Genomic DNA, 16,360 nt, shown 5'->3' with positions numbered 1-16,360 from the left:
TGACTATTTTTCAGTCCCCAATTGCATGTGACATCAACAACTCATGGACATTGAGAATGATGTAATAGAATCAATTGGGTGCAATTTCCCTTATTGATCTATAGGTAAATATCTTTGATGGAAGGCCAAAGTGTAGTCCCAATGTGATATCAAGGCTGAAAGTTAGCTTAGGAAGGAGTTCAGAAAACTCCTGCAAAACATTTATTAAAACCAAGTATAGCTTTAAAAGTAAAATTGTAGGATATAAGCTATGCAGAGTCTATGCAGGTAGAAACCATCTTTAACCCATTTCTGCCCAGCCCACAGGCGTACACATTTGATCCTTGTTGTGTGTATGCAACTTTGGGCAGAAATGGCTTAATTACACAGGCCAGCACACATTTTGCGGTCTAAAAAATTAGACCTGTACATGGGGTGCCGATTCCAAACATGGCATCAGTTTTGCCCTATCACATTTAGTTTCAGGGATAACAGCATAGCCTAATTAGTGAGTGGTTCACACAGCAAAACTAGATGTGATAGGACAAAACTGATGCTGTGTTTGGAATCGGCACCCCAAATTCATCCAAAACCACCATAAACTTTGGGAAAAAAGTTTTTGTGGCCCACATTTTTTCAGGCCTGTGTTGTATGAACACAATTAGAAAGTCATCATTTGCACAGTTTCTCGTGTTTAGCTGTTTTATGCAACATATGCTCTTAGATGATTTTCAGCTTTTAAATAAGTGATTAGCTCTTAATATCTTTGCCAAGTGGGAAATTATTGGCCCCTTTAATGTCACACGTTCACATCCATAAATATACAGTAAAATGGCAACCCTGGAACTGTTAACATTACCGCCTTAAAACAATCAATATCATACTGTGTTTAGAATTATCTTCTAAGAAACACAAAGTAGTCAGGGTGGAAGTTCTCTCAGGAGGCCAGCATGAAGCTAATAAGATCTGCTAATAGCCTGAGCCTTGGTAATTTGATGGGAAACCAAACAGTAGAATTTGAGCAGCCACAGTCTTAATTGGATATTGATCTAAACAAATATGCACCTTGGAAATGTCTGTTAGAATCAGTTTTCCTTATTTTTAAGGATACATTATATTCATTCTCTTTTCTATCCTGTTATGACTTCTAAACACTGGAAACTAAATTCATTCACCTTTCAGTTTCTTGATATCCGAGTGCTAATTTTGTATCTAACATATACAAACGTACATTGTTGAAGATACGGTTGTTGTAGAGGCACTCGCTGTGTGGTAGATTTCCTTGCTTGGAGCTTTTGAACTAATCCTAAAAACTCAATCCTGAGAGCCATAGATGCGCAGCAGTGCATGCGTAGTGCTCCTTGATGTGCAGTTTCTAACATTTGCTTCAGTAGAAGGCAGCTCATATCATGCTGCCCCTCATTTAAGGTAAATGGGGAAACCCCAGAGGGAGGTGAAGCTTCGCAAGTGTGCTGGAGCCCGGAGACTGCACAGGGTAAGATCATAAGAACCCTTTTGGAACAGGCCAAAGGACCCAGCAAATCTGGTATGCTTCCCAAAGTGGTCCACCAGGAGATGTGGAGTACCAGACTGCAGACAGGAGTTGAGGAAGCGTACACTATATTTGCACTGGCTAACAATTGAAAAATAAATCACACAATAAAATTAAAATACAGGTATGACCTCTTTATCTGCAGATTTGCCCCACCACAAATGCTGAACCCCCAGGTCCTCCTACAGACCTTTAAGATGCAACCAGAACCTTGTTCTGGTCACGGATGGGAGGTTTTCTGAGACTTGGAAAGACCACGCATGTTTCCGCATGGACACCGTTCTGAGCCTCAGGGAGGCCGTGTGCGGTCTCTCCAAGACTCAAGACTACTCTGGTTCAGAGCAAAGGTGGGCTCCCAAAATCGTGGATTTCATTACCGTGGTTTTTGTTGTCTGCAGAGGGTCCGAGAATGGAACCTCCATGGATAAAGAGGCTCCACCTGTATATTAAAACTAGGGATATTCTGTGTGGGGGCAGCAGGTGAGGCAGAACTGCCCCACTGGAGTCCTCTGAAAAGCGCTGCTGCTGCCCAACTGAGTGCGAAAACATTCTCAACTCAAGCGCTACAGCCGCTGTTCACATTTCAAAAAGTGGAAGGAAAAACAAATTATTATTAATATTGTAGGCTTCAAAAGGCAGTCTTCTTGAAGAACTTGCTTCCTGTCATTCTTATGCATAGTTATCTCCTCTTCCCCCCATCTCTTTGGCTTGGCTGCCAGCTTCTCGCCATTAAATTGTCTTTCATTTGACTGAGACAAAGAAATACCTTTTTATGTTTGTGTTCCAGAAATATAACTCCACTAAAAATTGGTTTAGAGCCCAGACTTTGGGTTTAGGCCCTATATTTAGTATCACATAATTAAATTTACACAGCCTATACAAAGCTCAGAAGTGCAACTATTTATGTCTTATTCTTTGTCCTTGAAGAAAAAGCTGTTTATGAATAACAAGAACATTAACGGAACCAGGGTGAACACTGATCTATTCCAATTATCTCTTGTTGTACAACTTTCATCCTCGCTTCTTAAACAACCTTAGCTTGGAGGCCCACCTGGCAGATCCAATACTTTTGGGGTCCATTTCTGGAACAATAGCAGTCTTGTTGGACTCCAAACAGAGTGTTGAAATGGACTGGAGATGCAATGTCAAGTGTTGGCAACCTTCAGTCTCGAAAGACTATGGTATAAGCCTACAGCACCCAGTATTCCCAGACGGTCTCCCATCCAAGTACTAACCAGGCCTGACCCTGCTTAGCTTCCGAGATCAGATGAGATTGGGCATGTGCAGGGTGAAAGTGAAACTGACAATTTGATGACAGTCTTTTTTGTCTTATGGTGGGGTGTGCCAAAAATGCTGACCCCCCCATCCCCTGCTTCTGTTGCCTCCCTGGTCAAATTGCCTCGCAATCTTTTCAAACCCCCTTTTGCCTCTTTTGGAATTCCTTTGGTATCTTGCTCAAACAAGAGCCTAGGCCAGTGGTACTCAAACTTTTCCGGTCAGTGGCTCCCTTGACCCCCATGGCTGTTGGCCATGACTCCCCTTCATGTTCCTGACAGCTGGAAGTGACATCATTAAACAGGAAGTGGCCAGAAATATTAACTATTATTATTATTATTATTATTATTATTATTATTATTATTATTATTATTATTATTATTAAACAGTATTTATATACCGTTTTTCAACTATATTAATATTAATTATATTAATCATATCATTAATTAAATGCAGATCTTAAAAATATATTATTAATACACAGCAATATACATGCTTTATAAATGATCAGCTGCTGATCACTGTTGGAGACAGGATGCTGGAGGAGGTAGATTTTGTCTGGTCCAGGAAGACTCATTTTTCTTAACTTTGTAAGCATACCAATAGAATTGTTTTATCAAATGAACTTTGTGAACAACCAGTCTGACCAACATTGCACACACACACCCCTGTGGACCCCAATTTAACCAGTCATTTCTCCTTGGATAGGATTGAACCCTTTATTAATTAAATTTAATTAAATTTTTCCAGCAGCTGGTGGGGAAAACAAAAATAGACCATGAAAATATATCAGAGCTGATAAGGGTTTGGTTAGGAAGCTGATTTGTCTCCTATACTAGGAGATGCACAGCTCAAGCCTATGCATGTCTACTCAGAAGTAAGTCCCATTAGAGTCAATGGGGCTTACTCCCAGAAAAGTGTGGATAGGATTGGGCTGGCAATCACTTCATCAATGGCTGATAAGTATTCCCTTCAAATAGCAAGATTCATCACTTAAAAAATACAGCCTTTCCTCTTCAGTCAAACAACAAGATTAATAAATCACTTTAAAAACAGTACCCTTTTTCTGCTCCTGGCCAAGTAAAGTGTGTGCCTCTCTCTCTCTCTCTCTCTCTCTCTCTCTCTCTCTCTCTCTCTCTCTCTCTCTCTCTCTCTCCCCTTTGCCAACTGCATGGAAACAACTTTAAGACCCCTGGGAAGTGTTTTATTTGGGGAGGGGGAGGAAAGCAGGGAGGTTTGGAGATCGAAAGGGGGGAGTGGAAGAGGGAGGGGGTTGAAAAGAGAGATTTCACTTTGATGAGAAGGATCCCAGGCTGGGAACTAGGAACCAACCAGACAAGGATCAGCGAGGGTTAAGGACTGCAAGCTGAGCATGCTCGGTACTTGCCAGATGGGGGTTGGAGTTGAAGAGCTTTGGAAACAACATGCAGCGAACACAGAAGGCGGCAGCCTCGGAGTGGAGGGAGAAGAGGGCCGGGCGGCAGCAGCCACTCTCGCAGCTGAGCAACTCCCGTTTCTTCTGTTTTTTTTAAAAAAGGCCAGAAGACGGGCTCGTATTCTGCCCAGGGGTGTGACTGTATTGCTGCGAGATGAAATCCCATGCCTCCCCTTTGAGTTCCTGGCGCCTCCCGAAAGAGCCGCACCTTGCAGTTTGAATAACACTGGCCTAGGCATTTGCGTCGACACTTGTTTGCATTACAGACAGAATCTTGCTGACAGCACTACATGTGTTTTACCTCCTCTTCATTCCCAAGACAATTCACTGGTCTTACTGAATTGTTTCTGGCTCCTTGTGAAATTCTTCAGATCTTTCACTTGAGAAGGGAGATCCAAATTTGCTTGGAATGTCAATTTTGATATATCTAAGAGGTATTTTTTTTTCCACTGTTTAAAGATCATCTTCTCCCATATGCATCTTAAATTCTGCTCTCTGTTCTCCTGCTGGCTGCGGTGGGTGCCCACCAGAAAGTGGGTGTCCACAAATAAGAACATTTTAGGTTGTGGCATCAGTTTTATGAAATGACCTCCAGAAGATCTTCCTAGATTTGACACGGATGCCTGTAAAATAACTGGTTAAAATCTGGCTTTTTAGAGGGCAAAACATTGGGATACTCTAAACTTGCTGAATGTGGCCAAAATTCCCGAAAGAACTTTTTCTTCATAATAACCCTGACCCCAAAAGCCTTGGTTCCTATACAATAGGTTCTTAAGATAAATAAGAAAAATAGTTTTTAAAAGCCCCATGGTGCTGCAACCATTTATTAGGAAGCTCCCTGTACACCAGTGTTTCTCAAAATGTGGGTCAGGTCCCACCAGGTGGGTCGCGAGCCAATTTCAGGTGGGTCCCCATTCATTTCAATATTTTTAATATATTAGACTTGATACTATGGTGGTATGTGACTGCATTTGGGGAACTGTTGCAGACCTGTACTTTTAACAAGCTACTATGTATAATCTTTTAACAATGATGGTAAATGGGACTTACTCCTGGGTAAGTATGGGTAGGATTGCAGCCTTGGATTGATAAAAATTTTCCTGCTTGATGATGTCACTTCCAGTCATGACATCACTTCCACTGGGTCCTGACAGATTCTCATTCTAAAAAGTGGGTCCTGATGCTAAATGTGTGAGAACCACTGCTGTGCACAATTTTAGAAGACGACTACGAATTAGTAGCAGTCCTTGCCAAGAGTTTTAGTAGTATCTTTGGTCATGAGTAGGGTTACCAGATACAAAGGGGGACAGAGTGCCTATACCGTTAAGTATTGTATAGAGGAGGGATTTTGACAGGTGCAGCTTTTAAAACCATTCCATGTTGAGCTGCACTTGACAAAATTCCCTCTTCTATACAATGGCTGAAAGTATAGGCAATCTGTCCCCTTTTGTATCTGATAACTCTAGCCATGAGTAGACTATAACCATAGACTGTCTGCTCCAAGCACCACCACTACTCTTGGTGGGTATTCTTGGGCTCAGATATACGTATTAATGGGCTTTGTGCCCTTCTCTTCCTTTCCACAGTACAATTGGTCTCTGCAGCACACTTTGTCTGTGAAACAAATTAACTTCACATTCAGATTGGACCACTTCTTTGTTCAACAAGCCACAGTAACCCACTCGGTGTCTGTCTTATCTTTCCTTTCCACCCTGTTCCTCCCAACGTTTAATTCTTCTTCAACCAGCTTCCTTAAAAGGAAGCTTTTTATTTCTGTGTTGCAGTCCTCTGCTTAAATATACCCTGCGTAAAGAAAATATAATGCAGTAGACCTTTCTAATGTGAGACAGTTCCATATGGTTTGACTTCCAGTACTGGATGGGAAATGAGTACCACAAGACATTTAGCCGGCAAAAGATCCAACTGCTGTTTCTCAGCAGCTCACCTGAGGCAAAGTTGCTGACTTTGCTCTGTCCTCTAAGCAGGAAAAATGTCTCAGGATAGAGAGTGTTAGGCATCCACAGCAAGGCACTGAACCTTAAATAGCCAGAACTTGGAGGAGTGCGATAATCTGATGGGGCCTTGATTTGTGTGCTCCCTCTGACAAGAAGCAGGGCTTTCTGTGGCGGTACCACATTTATGCAACTCCCATCTCTTATATGAGCTGAGAGTAGCCCCCCTCTTTAGAGAGATTTTGGGGGCTGCTTTTATTTAGGTTGGCTTTTTGAGAGTGGGGGATCAGGGTGGGTAAGGCGCATTTACTTTCACTACCTACTCCTTTTATACTTTACTGCTGTTGCTTGGCTATTTTATTTGCCTTTCTCGGAAGCTAAGCAGGGTCAGGCCTGGTTAGTACTTGGATGGGAGACCACCTGGGTATACTGGGTGCTGTAGGCTTATACCATAGTCTTTCAAGACTGAAGGTTGCCAACCAACCATTGTTGAACATTTTTCCTGCCTTGAGTTGTGACTGCCTATGCTGCTACTGGGTGAAAGTGTTGCTGGAATGAGTCTATGTGCCAGGCTTCCCCCTCCCCTCTGTTTTACTGTTATAATTATCTTTGTATGTTACATTTGTGTATTATATGGTTTTATTGATACGCGTGTTATGAATTCTATGAGCTGCCTTGAGCTCATAGGCAGAATATAAATACCTTAAAAAATAAATGAAATCTACCCAAACAGTCAAATTGATGCAGTGAGATCTGAATTTGCAAGATAGCAATTCCCAGTATCAGATAGGGTGGATGCCAGAGAATTGTTTTAATTATGGAAGTCATCTTGACAGGGGTGGTGGCAGAGGTCAGTCAGGCTGGACATAGGCATGAACTTTCAGCCAATCAGAGGGCCTGTCTGGTTGGGTCAACTCACTTGTAAACTCAAAAGTAAGCAAGTGGTAGTATCCAATGTGACATCAGAGGGTAGGGAGGCCATCATGGAGGTTTAGTGCAGAGTTTTGCCCTGTGACCCTCACTATTATTATTATTATTATTATTATTATTATTATTATTATTATTATTATTATTATTATTATTATTATTAATTTGTACCCCACCTTTTTGCCCAACAGACAAAACTACCCAGTACTGGCCCTCAGATTCCTTTTTGGATTAGAAATGAATCACTCGATGAAGAGTTTTCAAGCAAAACAATACTATTTACACTGTCAAGGCATTATACAAATTTCACCAAGCTCTAGCAAAGATAGTGCTTTGGAAATTGGCGAGATCACAAATCCCAGATTGCTGTGCCCAGAGCACTTTTAACAGCACTAGAAAGAGATGAAATGAAATCAAGTGACTTTATTCTGATGTTACGAAGGAAATTGTACAGTATTGTTTTACTGTTCAATCCAAAATCTTTCATTCTTCACTTCATAAGATGGAATCGTTAAAAAGAAGCCCACAGATTTCTCGACTATTAATAAGCAATGAAATATCCATGTGCTTAACCACCAGTTCATGAATTAATTCTCACTAGACCAAATATATGTTGTTCTCCCTGCTGCCTTTGGCAGAAGACCGAAACCTTGAGGCGAATCTGGCATGCTGGATGGAATACAGATTTACATTCTGAGTTCCTGGTGCCTCCCTTCTTCCATATTACATACACAATCACCCATAAAGCTTATTGAGGTAGTGCTGAATCAGGTCAACTGTAACCGATCAGTGAGGAATTTGGTAATATTTCAATATGAATTTTATAGGACCTGCCTGAAACCAACCTTTCTACCTTCATCACCTCTGAAGAGAACAATCAAGAGAGATCCCACTTGTAAAACTCCCTCATAAAACTCCTTGCAAATGGAATACTAACACATTAGGAAGAAAGCAAGTCTAATCAGTTACCAGCAGAGCTAGTATAGCATAAAAGAGCATTCCAAAAATATGATTCCTTTCCAGCCCACCTGTAGCTTTGGAGTAGCACAATATATTCTACCTCTGTAGAATTCTATTACACTCATTCTGCTTCCTGGTGTGCAGAAATTTCCCCTTGAGAAACTTTACTTGTCTTATAAGAAGCTTAAACCTTAAAAATTTGGAGATATTTTGGGTGAACCTTAACATTTGCTTCATTTTACTGGGTGTGATATTTGGTGCAATCCCTAGGCTACAACAGGCCTGAGATACATGAACCAAACCAGGGTGGATCCAGTGTTGGGGTGGGGTATGAACACCATCGTAACACCTGAGCCCAGGTCAAACAGGCAGGTAGACCTCTGGCCTCCATGGGTGAGGTTTGCTGGGCAGGTAGACCTGTGCTCCTGCCTAGGTAGACCTGGACTCCTGGTTGAACTGGTCTCTGTGGTCGAGGTTCGCTGCCTGGACTTGGAGCCCAGATCTACCTGCCGGGTAAACCTCCATGGCCAAAATTTGCTGGGCAGGTAAACCTGGAGTCCCCCCCAGAGTTGGAGCCCAGATATACCTACTGGGTAGACCTGGGCTCCCATTGTGACTCCACTCCATCGAATGAGCACCATCTTGCTGCTGACGCCCCACCCTGTGGGCATTCCCCTGGCATCCAACTTTTTTTCCCATCCCAGTGGGTACCCTTCCCCTCTGGCACAACAGTTTGGTGGAACCACACACTCATGACCCCCCTCCCCTTGAATCTTGTCACTGGGTCAAACACAAATCTGGACTTGGGACAAAGGCTTCCAAGCAGATCTGAGCTCCTGTATCTATTAAACTAGGGGTGTCCAAACTTTTTGGTAGGAGGGCCATATCATTTCTCTGACACTGTGCTAGGGACTGGGAAAAAAAATTAATTTTCATTTAAAATTTGAATAAATTTACATGGTGTAACTTATATGAATCAATGAAGGTCTCATGATTGCTCAAGGCCTATAAAAGACCTTGCACAAAGCAAGGCTGGTCTTTCCTTTGCTGCTGCTGCAGCTTCATGGACATGAAACATCAAGCAGCGGAGAAAGCCCTTGGCCCGCAGCTTGTGCAAGAGGTCAAACAGTTGGCCCTCGCACTGAGAGTAGTTGTGTTAGACCAACATGGGTTCCAGCAAGTCTTCGGAGGACCAGAGGCTCATTGGAGACTGGGGGCTCTCCACAGGCTTGATTGGGGGTCCCTGAGGGCCACAAATGGCCCCCGGGCCAGTGTTTGGACACCCCTGAATTAAACCAACAACTGCAAGAGCTGCGCTCAATGATAGCATCGTGGGGCAGATCTACATGGAACTGTGGAGGGTATCCACTGCTCCCAAGGACCTTCATGCATCGGGGACAATCTGAAAATAGAGTTACATGAGTTGGGAAGCTCCACAAGAGTGAGAGGTGCAAGTATGAAGCTGCTTGAAGAGACAAGGGAGGGGGACCCAGAGACCTCCATGTGCATGTCGGGCCAAAAGGCATACAGTGCCTCTGAATTTGTTGCAACCTGGTGTCAACCCTGACAATGCCATTCTGAATTTTTTTTTCACCCATTTGAATGTCCTACCTGTGTGGTTGTGCAACATTCCTAGCTGAGGCACTGCAAGATGGGATGAAATGTAATCTCAGATGACGACACTGGAAGTCATGATTTTGAAAGTCACAGTGAAAAGTCATCTCAAAAAGGACAGAGTGGAAATGGAGAAGGTGCAAAAGAGAACGACTAAGATGATTACTGTGCTGGGGCACCTTCCTTATGAGGAAAGGCTACAGCGTTTGGGCCTCTTCAGCCTAGAAAAGAGGCGCCTGAGGGGGGACATGATTGAGACATACAAAATTATGCATGGGAAGGATTAAGTGGATAGAGAGATGCTCTTTACACTCTCACATAACACCAGAACCAGGAGACATCCACTAAAATTGAGTGTTGGGCGGGTTAGGACAGACAAAAGAAAATATTTCTTTACTCAGCGTGTGGTCGGTCTGTGGAATTCATTGCCATAGGATGTGGTGACGGCATCTGGCCTGGATGCCTTTAAAAGGGGATTGGACAAATTTCTGGAGGAAAAATCCATTATGGGTTACAAGCCCTGATGTGTACGTGCAACCTCCTGATTTTAGAAATGGGTTATGTCAGAATGCCAGATGCAGGGGAGGGCACCAGGATGAGGTCTCGTTATCTGGTGTGCTCCCTGGGGCATTTGGTGGGGCCGCTGTGAGATACAGGAAGCTGGACTAGATGGGCCTATGGCCTGATCCAGTGGGGCTGTTCTTATGTTCTTATGTAAAGACTCCATTAAGAATAATATCTTTAATTAGGCAATAAGAAAAGAACAGTTGGAGCATTTCTTATCATGAAAGATGGACTAGGTAACGTAATGGATCTTTTTCCATCTCTAATTCTAGTGATTTTGGGGGAGGCTGCAGTGAAAGTTGCAGCGCTGATGGTCGAGTGACCTTAACAACTTTCAGAAGTTCATTAGTCAGATGAAAACTGATGATCTGGTCTTGTAATACATAATGAATAAGAAGTTGTAAATAGTTGTCTTCAGGGCCCTTGGCTACAAAATGAAAACCTGTGCTGCTGAACTCCAGGAAAACAAAAATGGAGGAAGTGTTTGTTGAATTTGGAGTGGATGTGGTGACTTGGTGGGCAGCTCTAGCCCATGGGGGCCTAGAGGCAAAAGTTCATTACAAATTATACAGAGAAGAGCATATGCCAGGGACCTCCTGCCTAGGGCAACTGTCAGGCAAAAATGTGAAAGCAAGGTGGTAGAAGAAAATGAAGAGTATATTAAATGAATACAGGCTCACCTGTTTGGCATAGCTGTCCCTGATTTGGGGTGAACTTATCACCTAGAACAGGACAGAGATAACTAAGATCACTCTGACGTGATTTGATCACACACAAAGGCTTGCACAGCTCCCTAAGCCACTATTTCTCAAACTGTGGGACCCACTAGGTGGATCGCGAGCCAATTTCAGGTGGGCCCTCATTCGTTTCAATATTTTATTTTTAATATATTAGACTTGTTGCTACCATGGTATGTGACTGCATTTGGGGAAAAGTTACAGACCTGTACTTTTAACAGACTACTATGTATATGCTTTTAACATTGATAGTAAATAGGTCTTACTCCTGGGTCAGTGTAGGTAGGATTGCAGCCTAGGATTGTTAAAAAATTTTCCTGTTGATGATGTCACTTCTGGTCATGACATCACTTCTGGTGGGTCCCAACAAGATTCTTTTTCTAAAAAGTGGGTCCCAATGCAAAATGTGTGAGAACCACTGCCGTAAGCAATTACAATGCCACCATATTAACACTTGGTAATTACTCCCCCACCCCCAAACAAGACTCGGAGCACTGAGTTGGTAAGAAGGGCCACTTTATTAACTATTTACAGTTTATAGTAGGGTCAATGATTCCAGCTAAGCCATACCAGTTCTGAGAATGGGGAAATGGTCCTGGTCGCTTATTCTCCTGATAGGAAAGTGTGAACCACCAGACCCCAGAACACATAGGGAGAACATCCCTGTGCACCTTTCACAGTAACCCAAAGGTTGAGGTAGTAGGATAACAGTGGCACCGGACTGGCAAAATGTGCCAAGTGTACCCAGCCCAAGAGAGTGCCTACCCGCCTCATTGAGCCAGGCAAGCAAGCATGATGGGTGGGACTTGCCACCCCTAAGTGGACACTAGGGTGTTTCCTACCTACCCAGAACTGCACCTAACCTGCCAATTGATTGGGAGAAAACCTAGTTAACACAGCCCAAGACCTTGCAGTCTGGGATAGGCAAAAAAAAAAAAAACCATTTGCAATGATGTCCTATTTTAGCAGATGGCAAAAAATTCCTATCCGGTCCCAACCGACAGCCAACTAATCTCAGAGATGCAGTCTGGGTGTGGAGGATGGGGGACCACAGCCAGCACCCAAATGAGTAGGCCAGGAGTGGGCCACCTCCTGGTCCCACCCTTCCTGTTCTCCCAGCTAGTCGGCTGGGAGTAGCTCTCTCAAGCCTCGTGGGCGGGCTTGGCGGGCTGGACCAAAACCCGGTAGCGCATGAAAAATGTGCACCGCCAGTACTATCACTGGGTAAATAGTTTAAAGAGCTGGTATGGACGTTTACAGCCCTAAACAATTTGGGATCAGCTATCTTCTTCCATCTGAACTTGCTTGGTCCTTGAAAGGTCCTGGTGTCTACCCTACTGTCAACAGAAATGTAGACATCATACACCAGAGACAGGGCTTCTTTGTGGTAGTATCATATCAATGAGATGAATGCTTATTTAGATCCAAATTCATCCAAATAATGGATGTTCAACTGCTGAGTTTAGATGGATGACTAAGGGCCCAATCCTCTCCAACTTTCCAGTGCCTGTGCAGCTGCAATGCAGCTCCTAGGCAAGGGAACAAAAGTTCCCTTACCTTGTGGAGGCCTCCATAATTAACCTGCCATCACAGGTTAGGCGCAGCTACACCAGGGCTGGAAAGTTGGTTAGGATATGGCCCTAAGTCCTTTTTCAGAAAATTTAGCCCATAGAGACTGGATTTGTGCCAATTACTTGTATTTAATTTGCATATGATTGTAATAGTTTTATTAGTTGTCATTGTTTTTAGACTGTTTTGTGTTATGACTGTAAGCTGCTTTGTTATCAGTAGTAGTTGGCAGCCTTCAGTCTTGAAAGACTATGGTATCGCTCTCTGAATGGTGGTTCAGCGTCTAGTGTGGCTGAAAAGGCCAATTCGGGAGTGACAGTCCCTTCCACACTGGGAGCAAGTATAGTGTGTCCCTGGTCTGTCTCCCTGGCTATGGGCCTTCCTTCTAGTATAGCTAAGAAATAAAAGAAAAAAATCTACCATGTGTTTTTTGTGGGTTTTTTTTTTTGGGGGGGGGGGTTGATGTGAGAAGCTTGACTGATAGAGAAAACTACTGGAAGGACTGCATTTATTCAGGCTGCACTGTATGCCCACGTTCTTGGGAGTAAACCCCATTCACCCAGAGGGTGTTATTTCTGAGCCATCTTGCACAAGATTGAGCTGGATATTTAGAAGTGAAACATACGTGCATGTGGATGGTGAGGTCTGGTAAATAAGCCTTGTTCAGTGCTCTGTTCTTGCAACAGGAACAGAAGCAAGGCTTTCCAGCTGGGACCCCCCAAAGCTTGAGATCTTCCCCTCCTACAGAAGTAGAACAATCAACTTTTTTTCTTGGCTGTAAGATGTAATTTTCTCAAGCTTTTGGCACATGGAATACAGAACCCTTTGTCAGCCTTGTACTATACGATTTAACTCACTACTGACTTTTTCTTGTCATTATTGTTAAGTTTGTGTTTCTGTCTTGCCCAGGGCCTACACTAATCAGAGTTGCCCCCCCCCCACACATCCAGGCTGATCCCTGAATCCTGTGTACCAGTGGTAGCAGTGGTAGCAGTAGTGGAAAGCAAGAAACCACACAGGGCTTTACTCCAATGCCCCCAAGAACCTACTGCTCATTCACCACTTGGAGAGTGGTTTGTGCATAAATTAAACAAATCCATAGATTTGCTAAATGTTGAAGAAATCTTGAAATGAACCATAATAATGGTGATTGGTTTCTTGCAAGCCCCTTAAAGGCATACCTGCCTTCTTGTGTGCATCCAGTCCTGGTTGAGCCAGCACACCATGTGTGTGTGGTTTGCAAGTGTTGCAAGTTAGCCCCACCCATGCATGCACATGGACAGAGCAGCGCTCTTAGCAAAGAAGTTCCATTTCTCATTCCATCCTAGACTACCGTAGCAGGGGTAAGGAGATAGGATAGGCCAAAGTTGATATACGAACATAAAACCCTAGAGTTCACACGGAGAGTCCATTATGCAAAAGTGGAAAGACCATTGAGTGCATACATCTCCAAAATTTCACTATAGACAAAAACTATAGGTGGGAGCAAATGACTCCGGAGGTGTTGCAACACTGAGTCACCAGTGAGGCTCTCTGGTTCTTGAGAGAAATCTATGCAATTTTATAGCTTTCCCCTTGTCAAAATGACACTTTCTTCCTTTCTGTTTTAAATTATAGGTGTAGTTAGCATATAATGCAAGAAGCAGATTTTTTTTTTTTTAAATCCAGTGATAGTCTCTAGACAAGTGACTGTTTATGATATGTTTTCCTGAAGTTGTGAACAGATGCCATTTTAAAGCTGTATATTTTCTTTTCCTATTTACATTTTTCCCCCTAGGCAAAACAAGATAGCACCAAGTTCTCCCCCCCGAGAGCATGGCTTCTCAACTAGAAAACAGAGGACTTGATATTTTGAAGGATGTGGGAAAGCTAAGATCTGGACATGCTGTGCCATAGTTTGAGAGTTGGTCTTAAAACATGGAAGATCCAGGTTCAAATCCCCACTAAGGGCACAATCCTAACCCCTTATGTCAGTGGTTTCCAGCACTGACATAAGAACAATGCAGCTCTGAGGGAAGGGAGCAAACATTCCCTTATTTTGAGGAAGCCTCTGTGAGTGAGTGACACCCAACTGCAGGATGCGGCACATGTCCCATTGGCACCGCTATGCCAGTGCTGGAAAACACTGACATAAGAGGGTTAGGATTGCACCCTCAATCATGAAGTTTCCTGGGTGACTTTGGGTCAGTAACTCTCTCTTTCTCAGCCTCACCTACCCTGGAGAAAGGGTGGTATAACCATGTAAGTGAATAAATAAATGTTGATCAAGCCCTGCCTCAACCTCTCCTACAAAAGAGGACAGTGAGCTCTTCATATTATCTTGGCCTCTTAAGAAACGAGTTCCATCTGCATATGATCAGGCTAGGTTTTTTTTTTTTTAATTATAGAAGGTAAATAATGAAAGGTAAAAAGGGGAGGGTCAAGAAAAAAAGGGGAGAAAAAAGGGGAAAGGGGTGGGAGTAAAGGGGGAGGGAGGAGTACATCTTTTAATTATGTGAATACAAAAAGTGAATTACAGTGAATACAAAAAGTGGATACCAAATCAGTGGGGAAAAAATAGCTTTAAAAACCCACTTCCAGGTTTCTTGCTTCTCCATTGTCACCCTAGAATTCATTGATATAGACATTATACTGCATTCAACCACTAGATGGGGTGAATAATGGAATCTAATGAAATTATAATTATTTAACAGTGCGAAGGTAGGAAATTGGATTTTGGTACTTTTTTTCCTTGTTACAAGACACTTAAAGATGGAACCTGGTATCAGTAGTTAGTCAAATCAGTGAATACTGCAGTTCCACCTGTATTGGTTGGCAACCTTCAGTCTCGAAAGACTATGGTATAAGCCTACAGCACCCGGTATTCCCAGGCGGTCTCCCATCCAAGTACTAACCAGGCCTGACCCTGCTTAGCTTCTGAGATCAGACGAGATCAGGCATGTGCAAGGTAACAGTTGCTGCAACTATGGATTATTTGCTCCATATGCTCCATATCCATTTGCTCCATATGCTCTCAACTATGGAGTATTTGCTGCCATTATAAAAATAGATGGCTAAAACAAATTCTACTGGAAATAGTGTATGCTAATGTCTGCTGTGCACACAGTGGCTGCCCTTATTTTTCAAAGGGTACCCTTGAAAGGGAATTAAAATAACAGAATCTCCATGTATTCTGTGCTGTTTCTTTTTCCTGGGGGATGAAAAAAAAATGCCTCTAAATAAATTATGACTGTTACAGGGAAATAAATATATTATCACAAATCCAATCTCTTCTTCCCTTTAGCAGTAATTTGTATTCTTAAGATTCATTAGCTCTCCTGGTCACCATTTCATATCTCGGAACAAAGGGAAACCAATGAAAATGTAAGCTCATACCTTAGTTGTCATTAAGTAGCTGGTTTGGGTTGTCAAACATGATAAATACTTTAGCAGTCCTTTATGGATACTAAGCTAGACAAATATGTCTTAATGACTTTGAATCATCTTGTCTGTGATTCTGAAGCAACGCAGCAGTCTGCCATTACTTCCTAACTGGCACTATGCTTGCAAAAAATATAAGAGAATTGTGATGCTTTCCCCATTGCACAGGGGAACAGATAGATGACGGGGGGGGCAGTGAGAGAGGCTAGGAGATGCTCGCTCCTATGTTTCAGGCCCCCCATGATTGGTTCTCAGGGGCATTCAGATTTATGATCAATTTATGGATTTGACAGACTGGATGACTGCTGTGTAAATATTCAATCCGAGCAGCTCTGTAAGCACCCCAAAGTGTTCAGAAAATCAGAAGAACCACACC

The 16,360-nt window shown here is 42.9% G+C and overlaps 1 pseudogene; it reads right to left on the bottom strand.

Moving 5' to 3' along the window:
* Nucleotides 1-15,409: 15,409 nt before the first annotated feature.
* On the bottom strand, nt 15,410-15,529 carry LOC136646854 (5S ribosomal RNA; annotated as a pseudogene).
* Between the last annotated feature and the right edge of the window lie 831 nt (nt 15,530-16,360).

The sequence above is a fragment of the Tiliqua scincoides genome, chromosome 3 (genome assembly GCF_035046505.1).
Source record: "Tiliqua scincoides isolate rTilSci1 chromosome 3, rTilSci1.hap2, whole genome shotgun sequence".
NCBI lineage: Eukaryota > Metazoa > Chordata > Lepidosauria > Squamata > Scincidae > Tiliqua > Tiliqua scincoides.
Note: the sequence above shows the minus strand (reverse complement) of the source record. Positions and strands in the feature narration are given on the sequence as shown.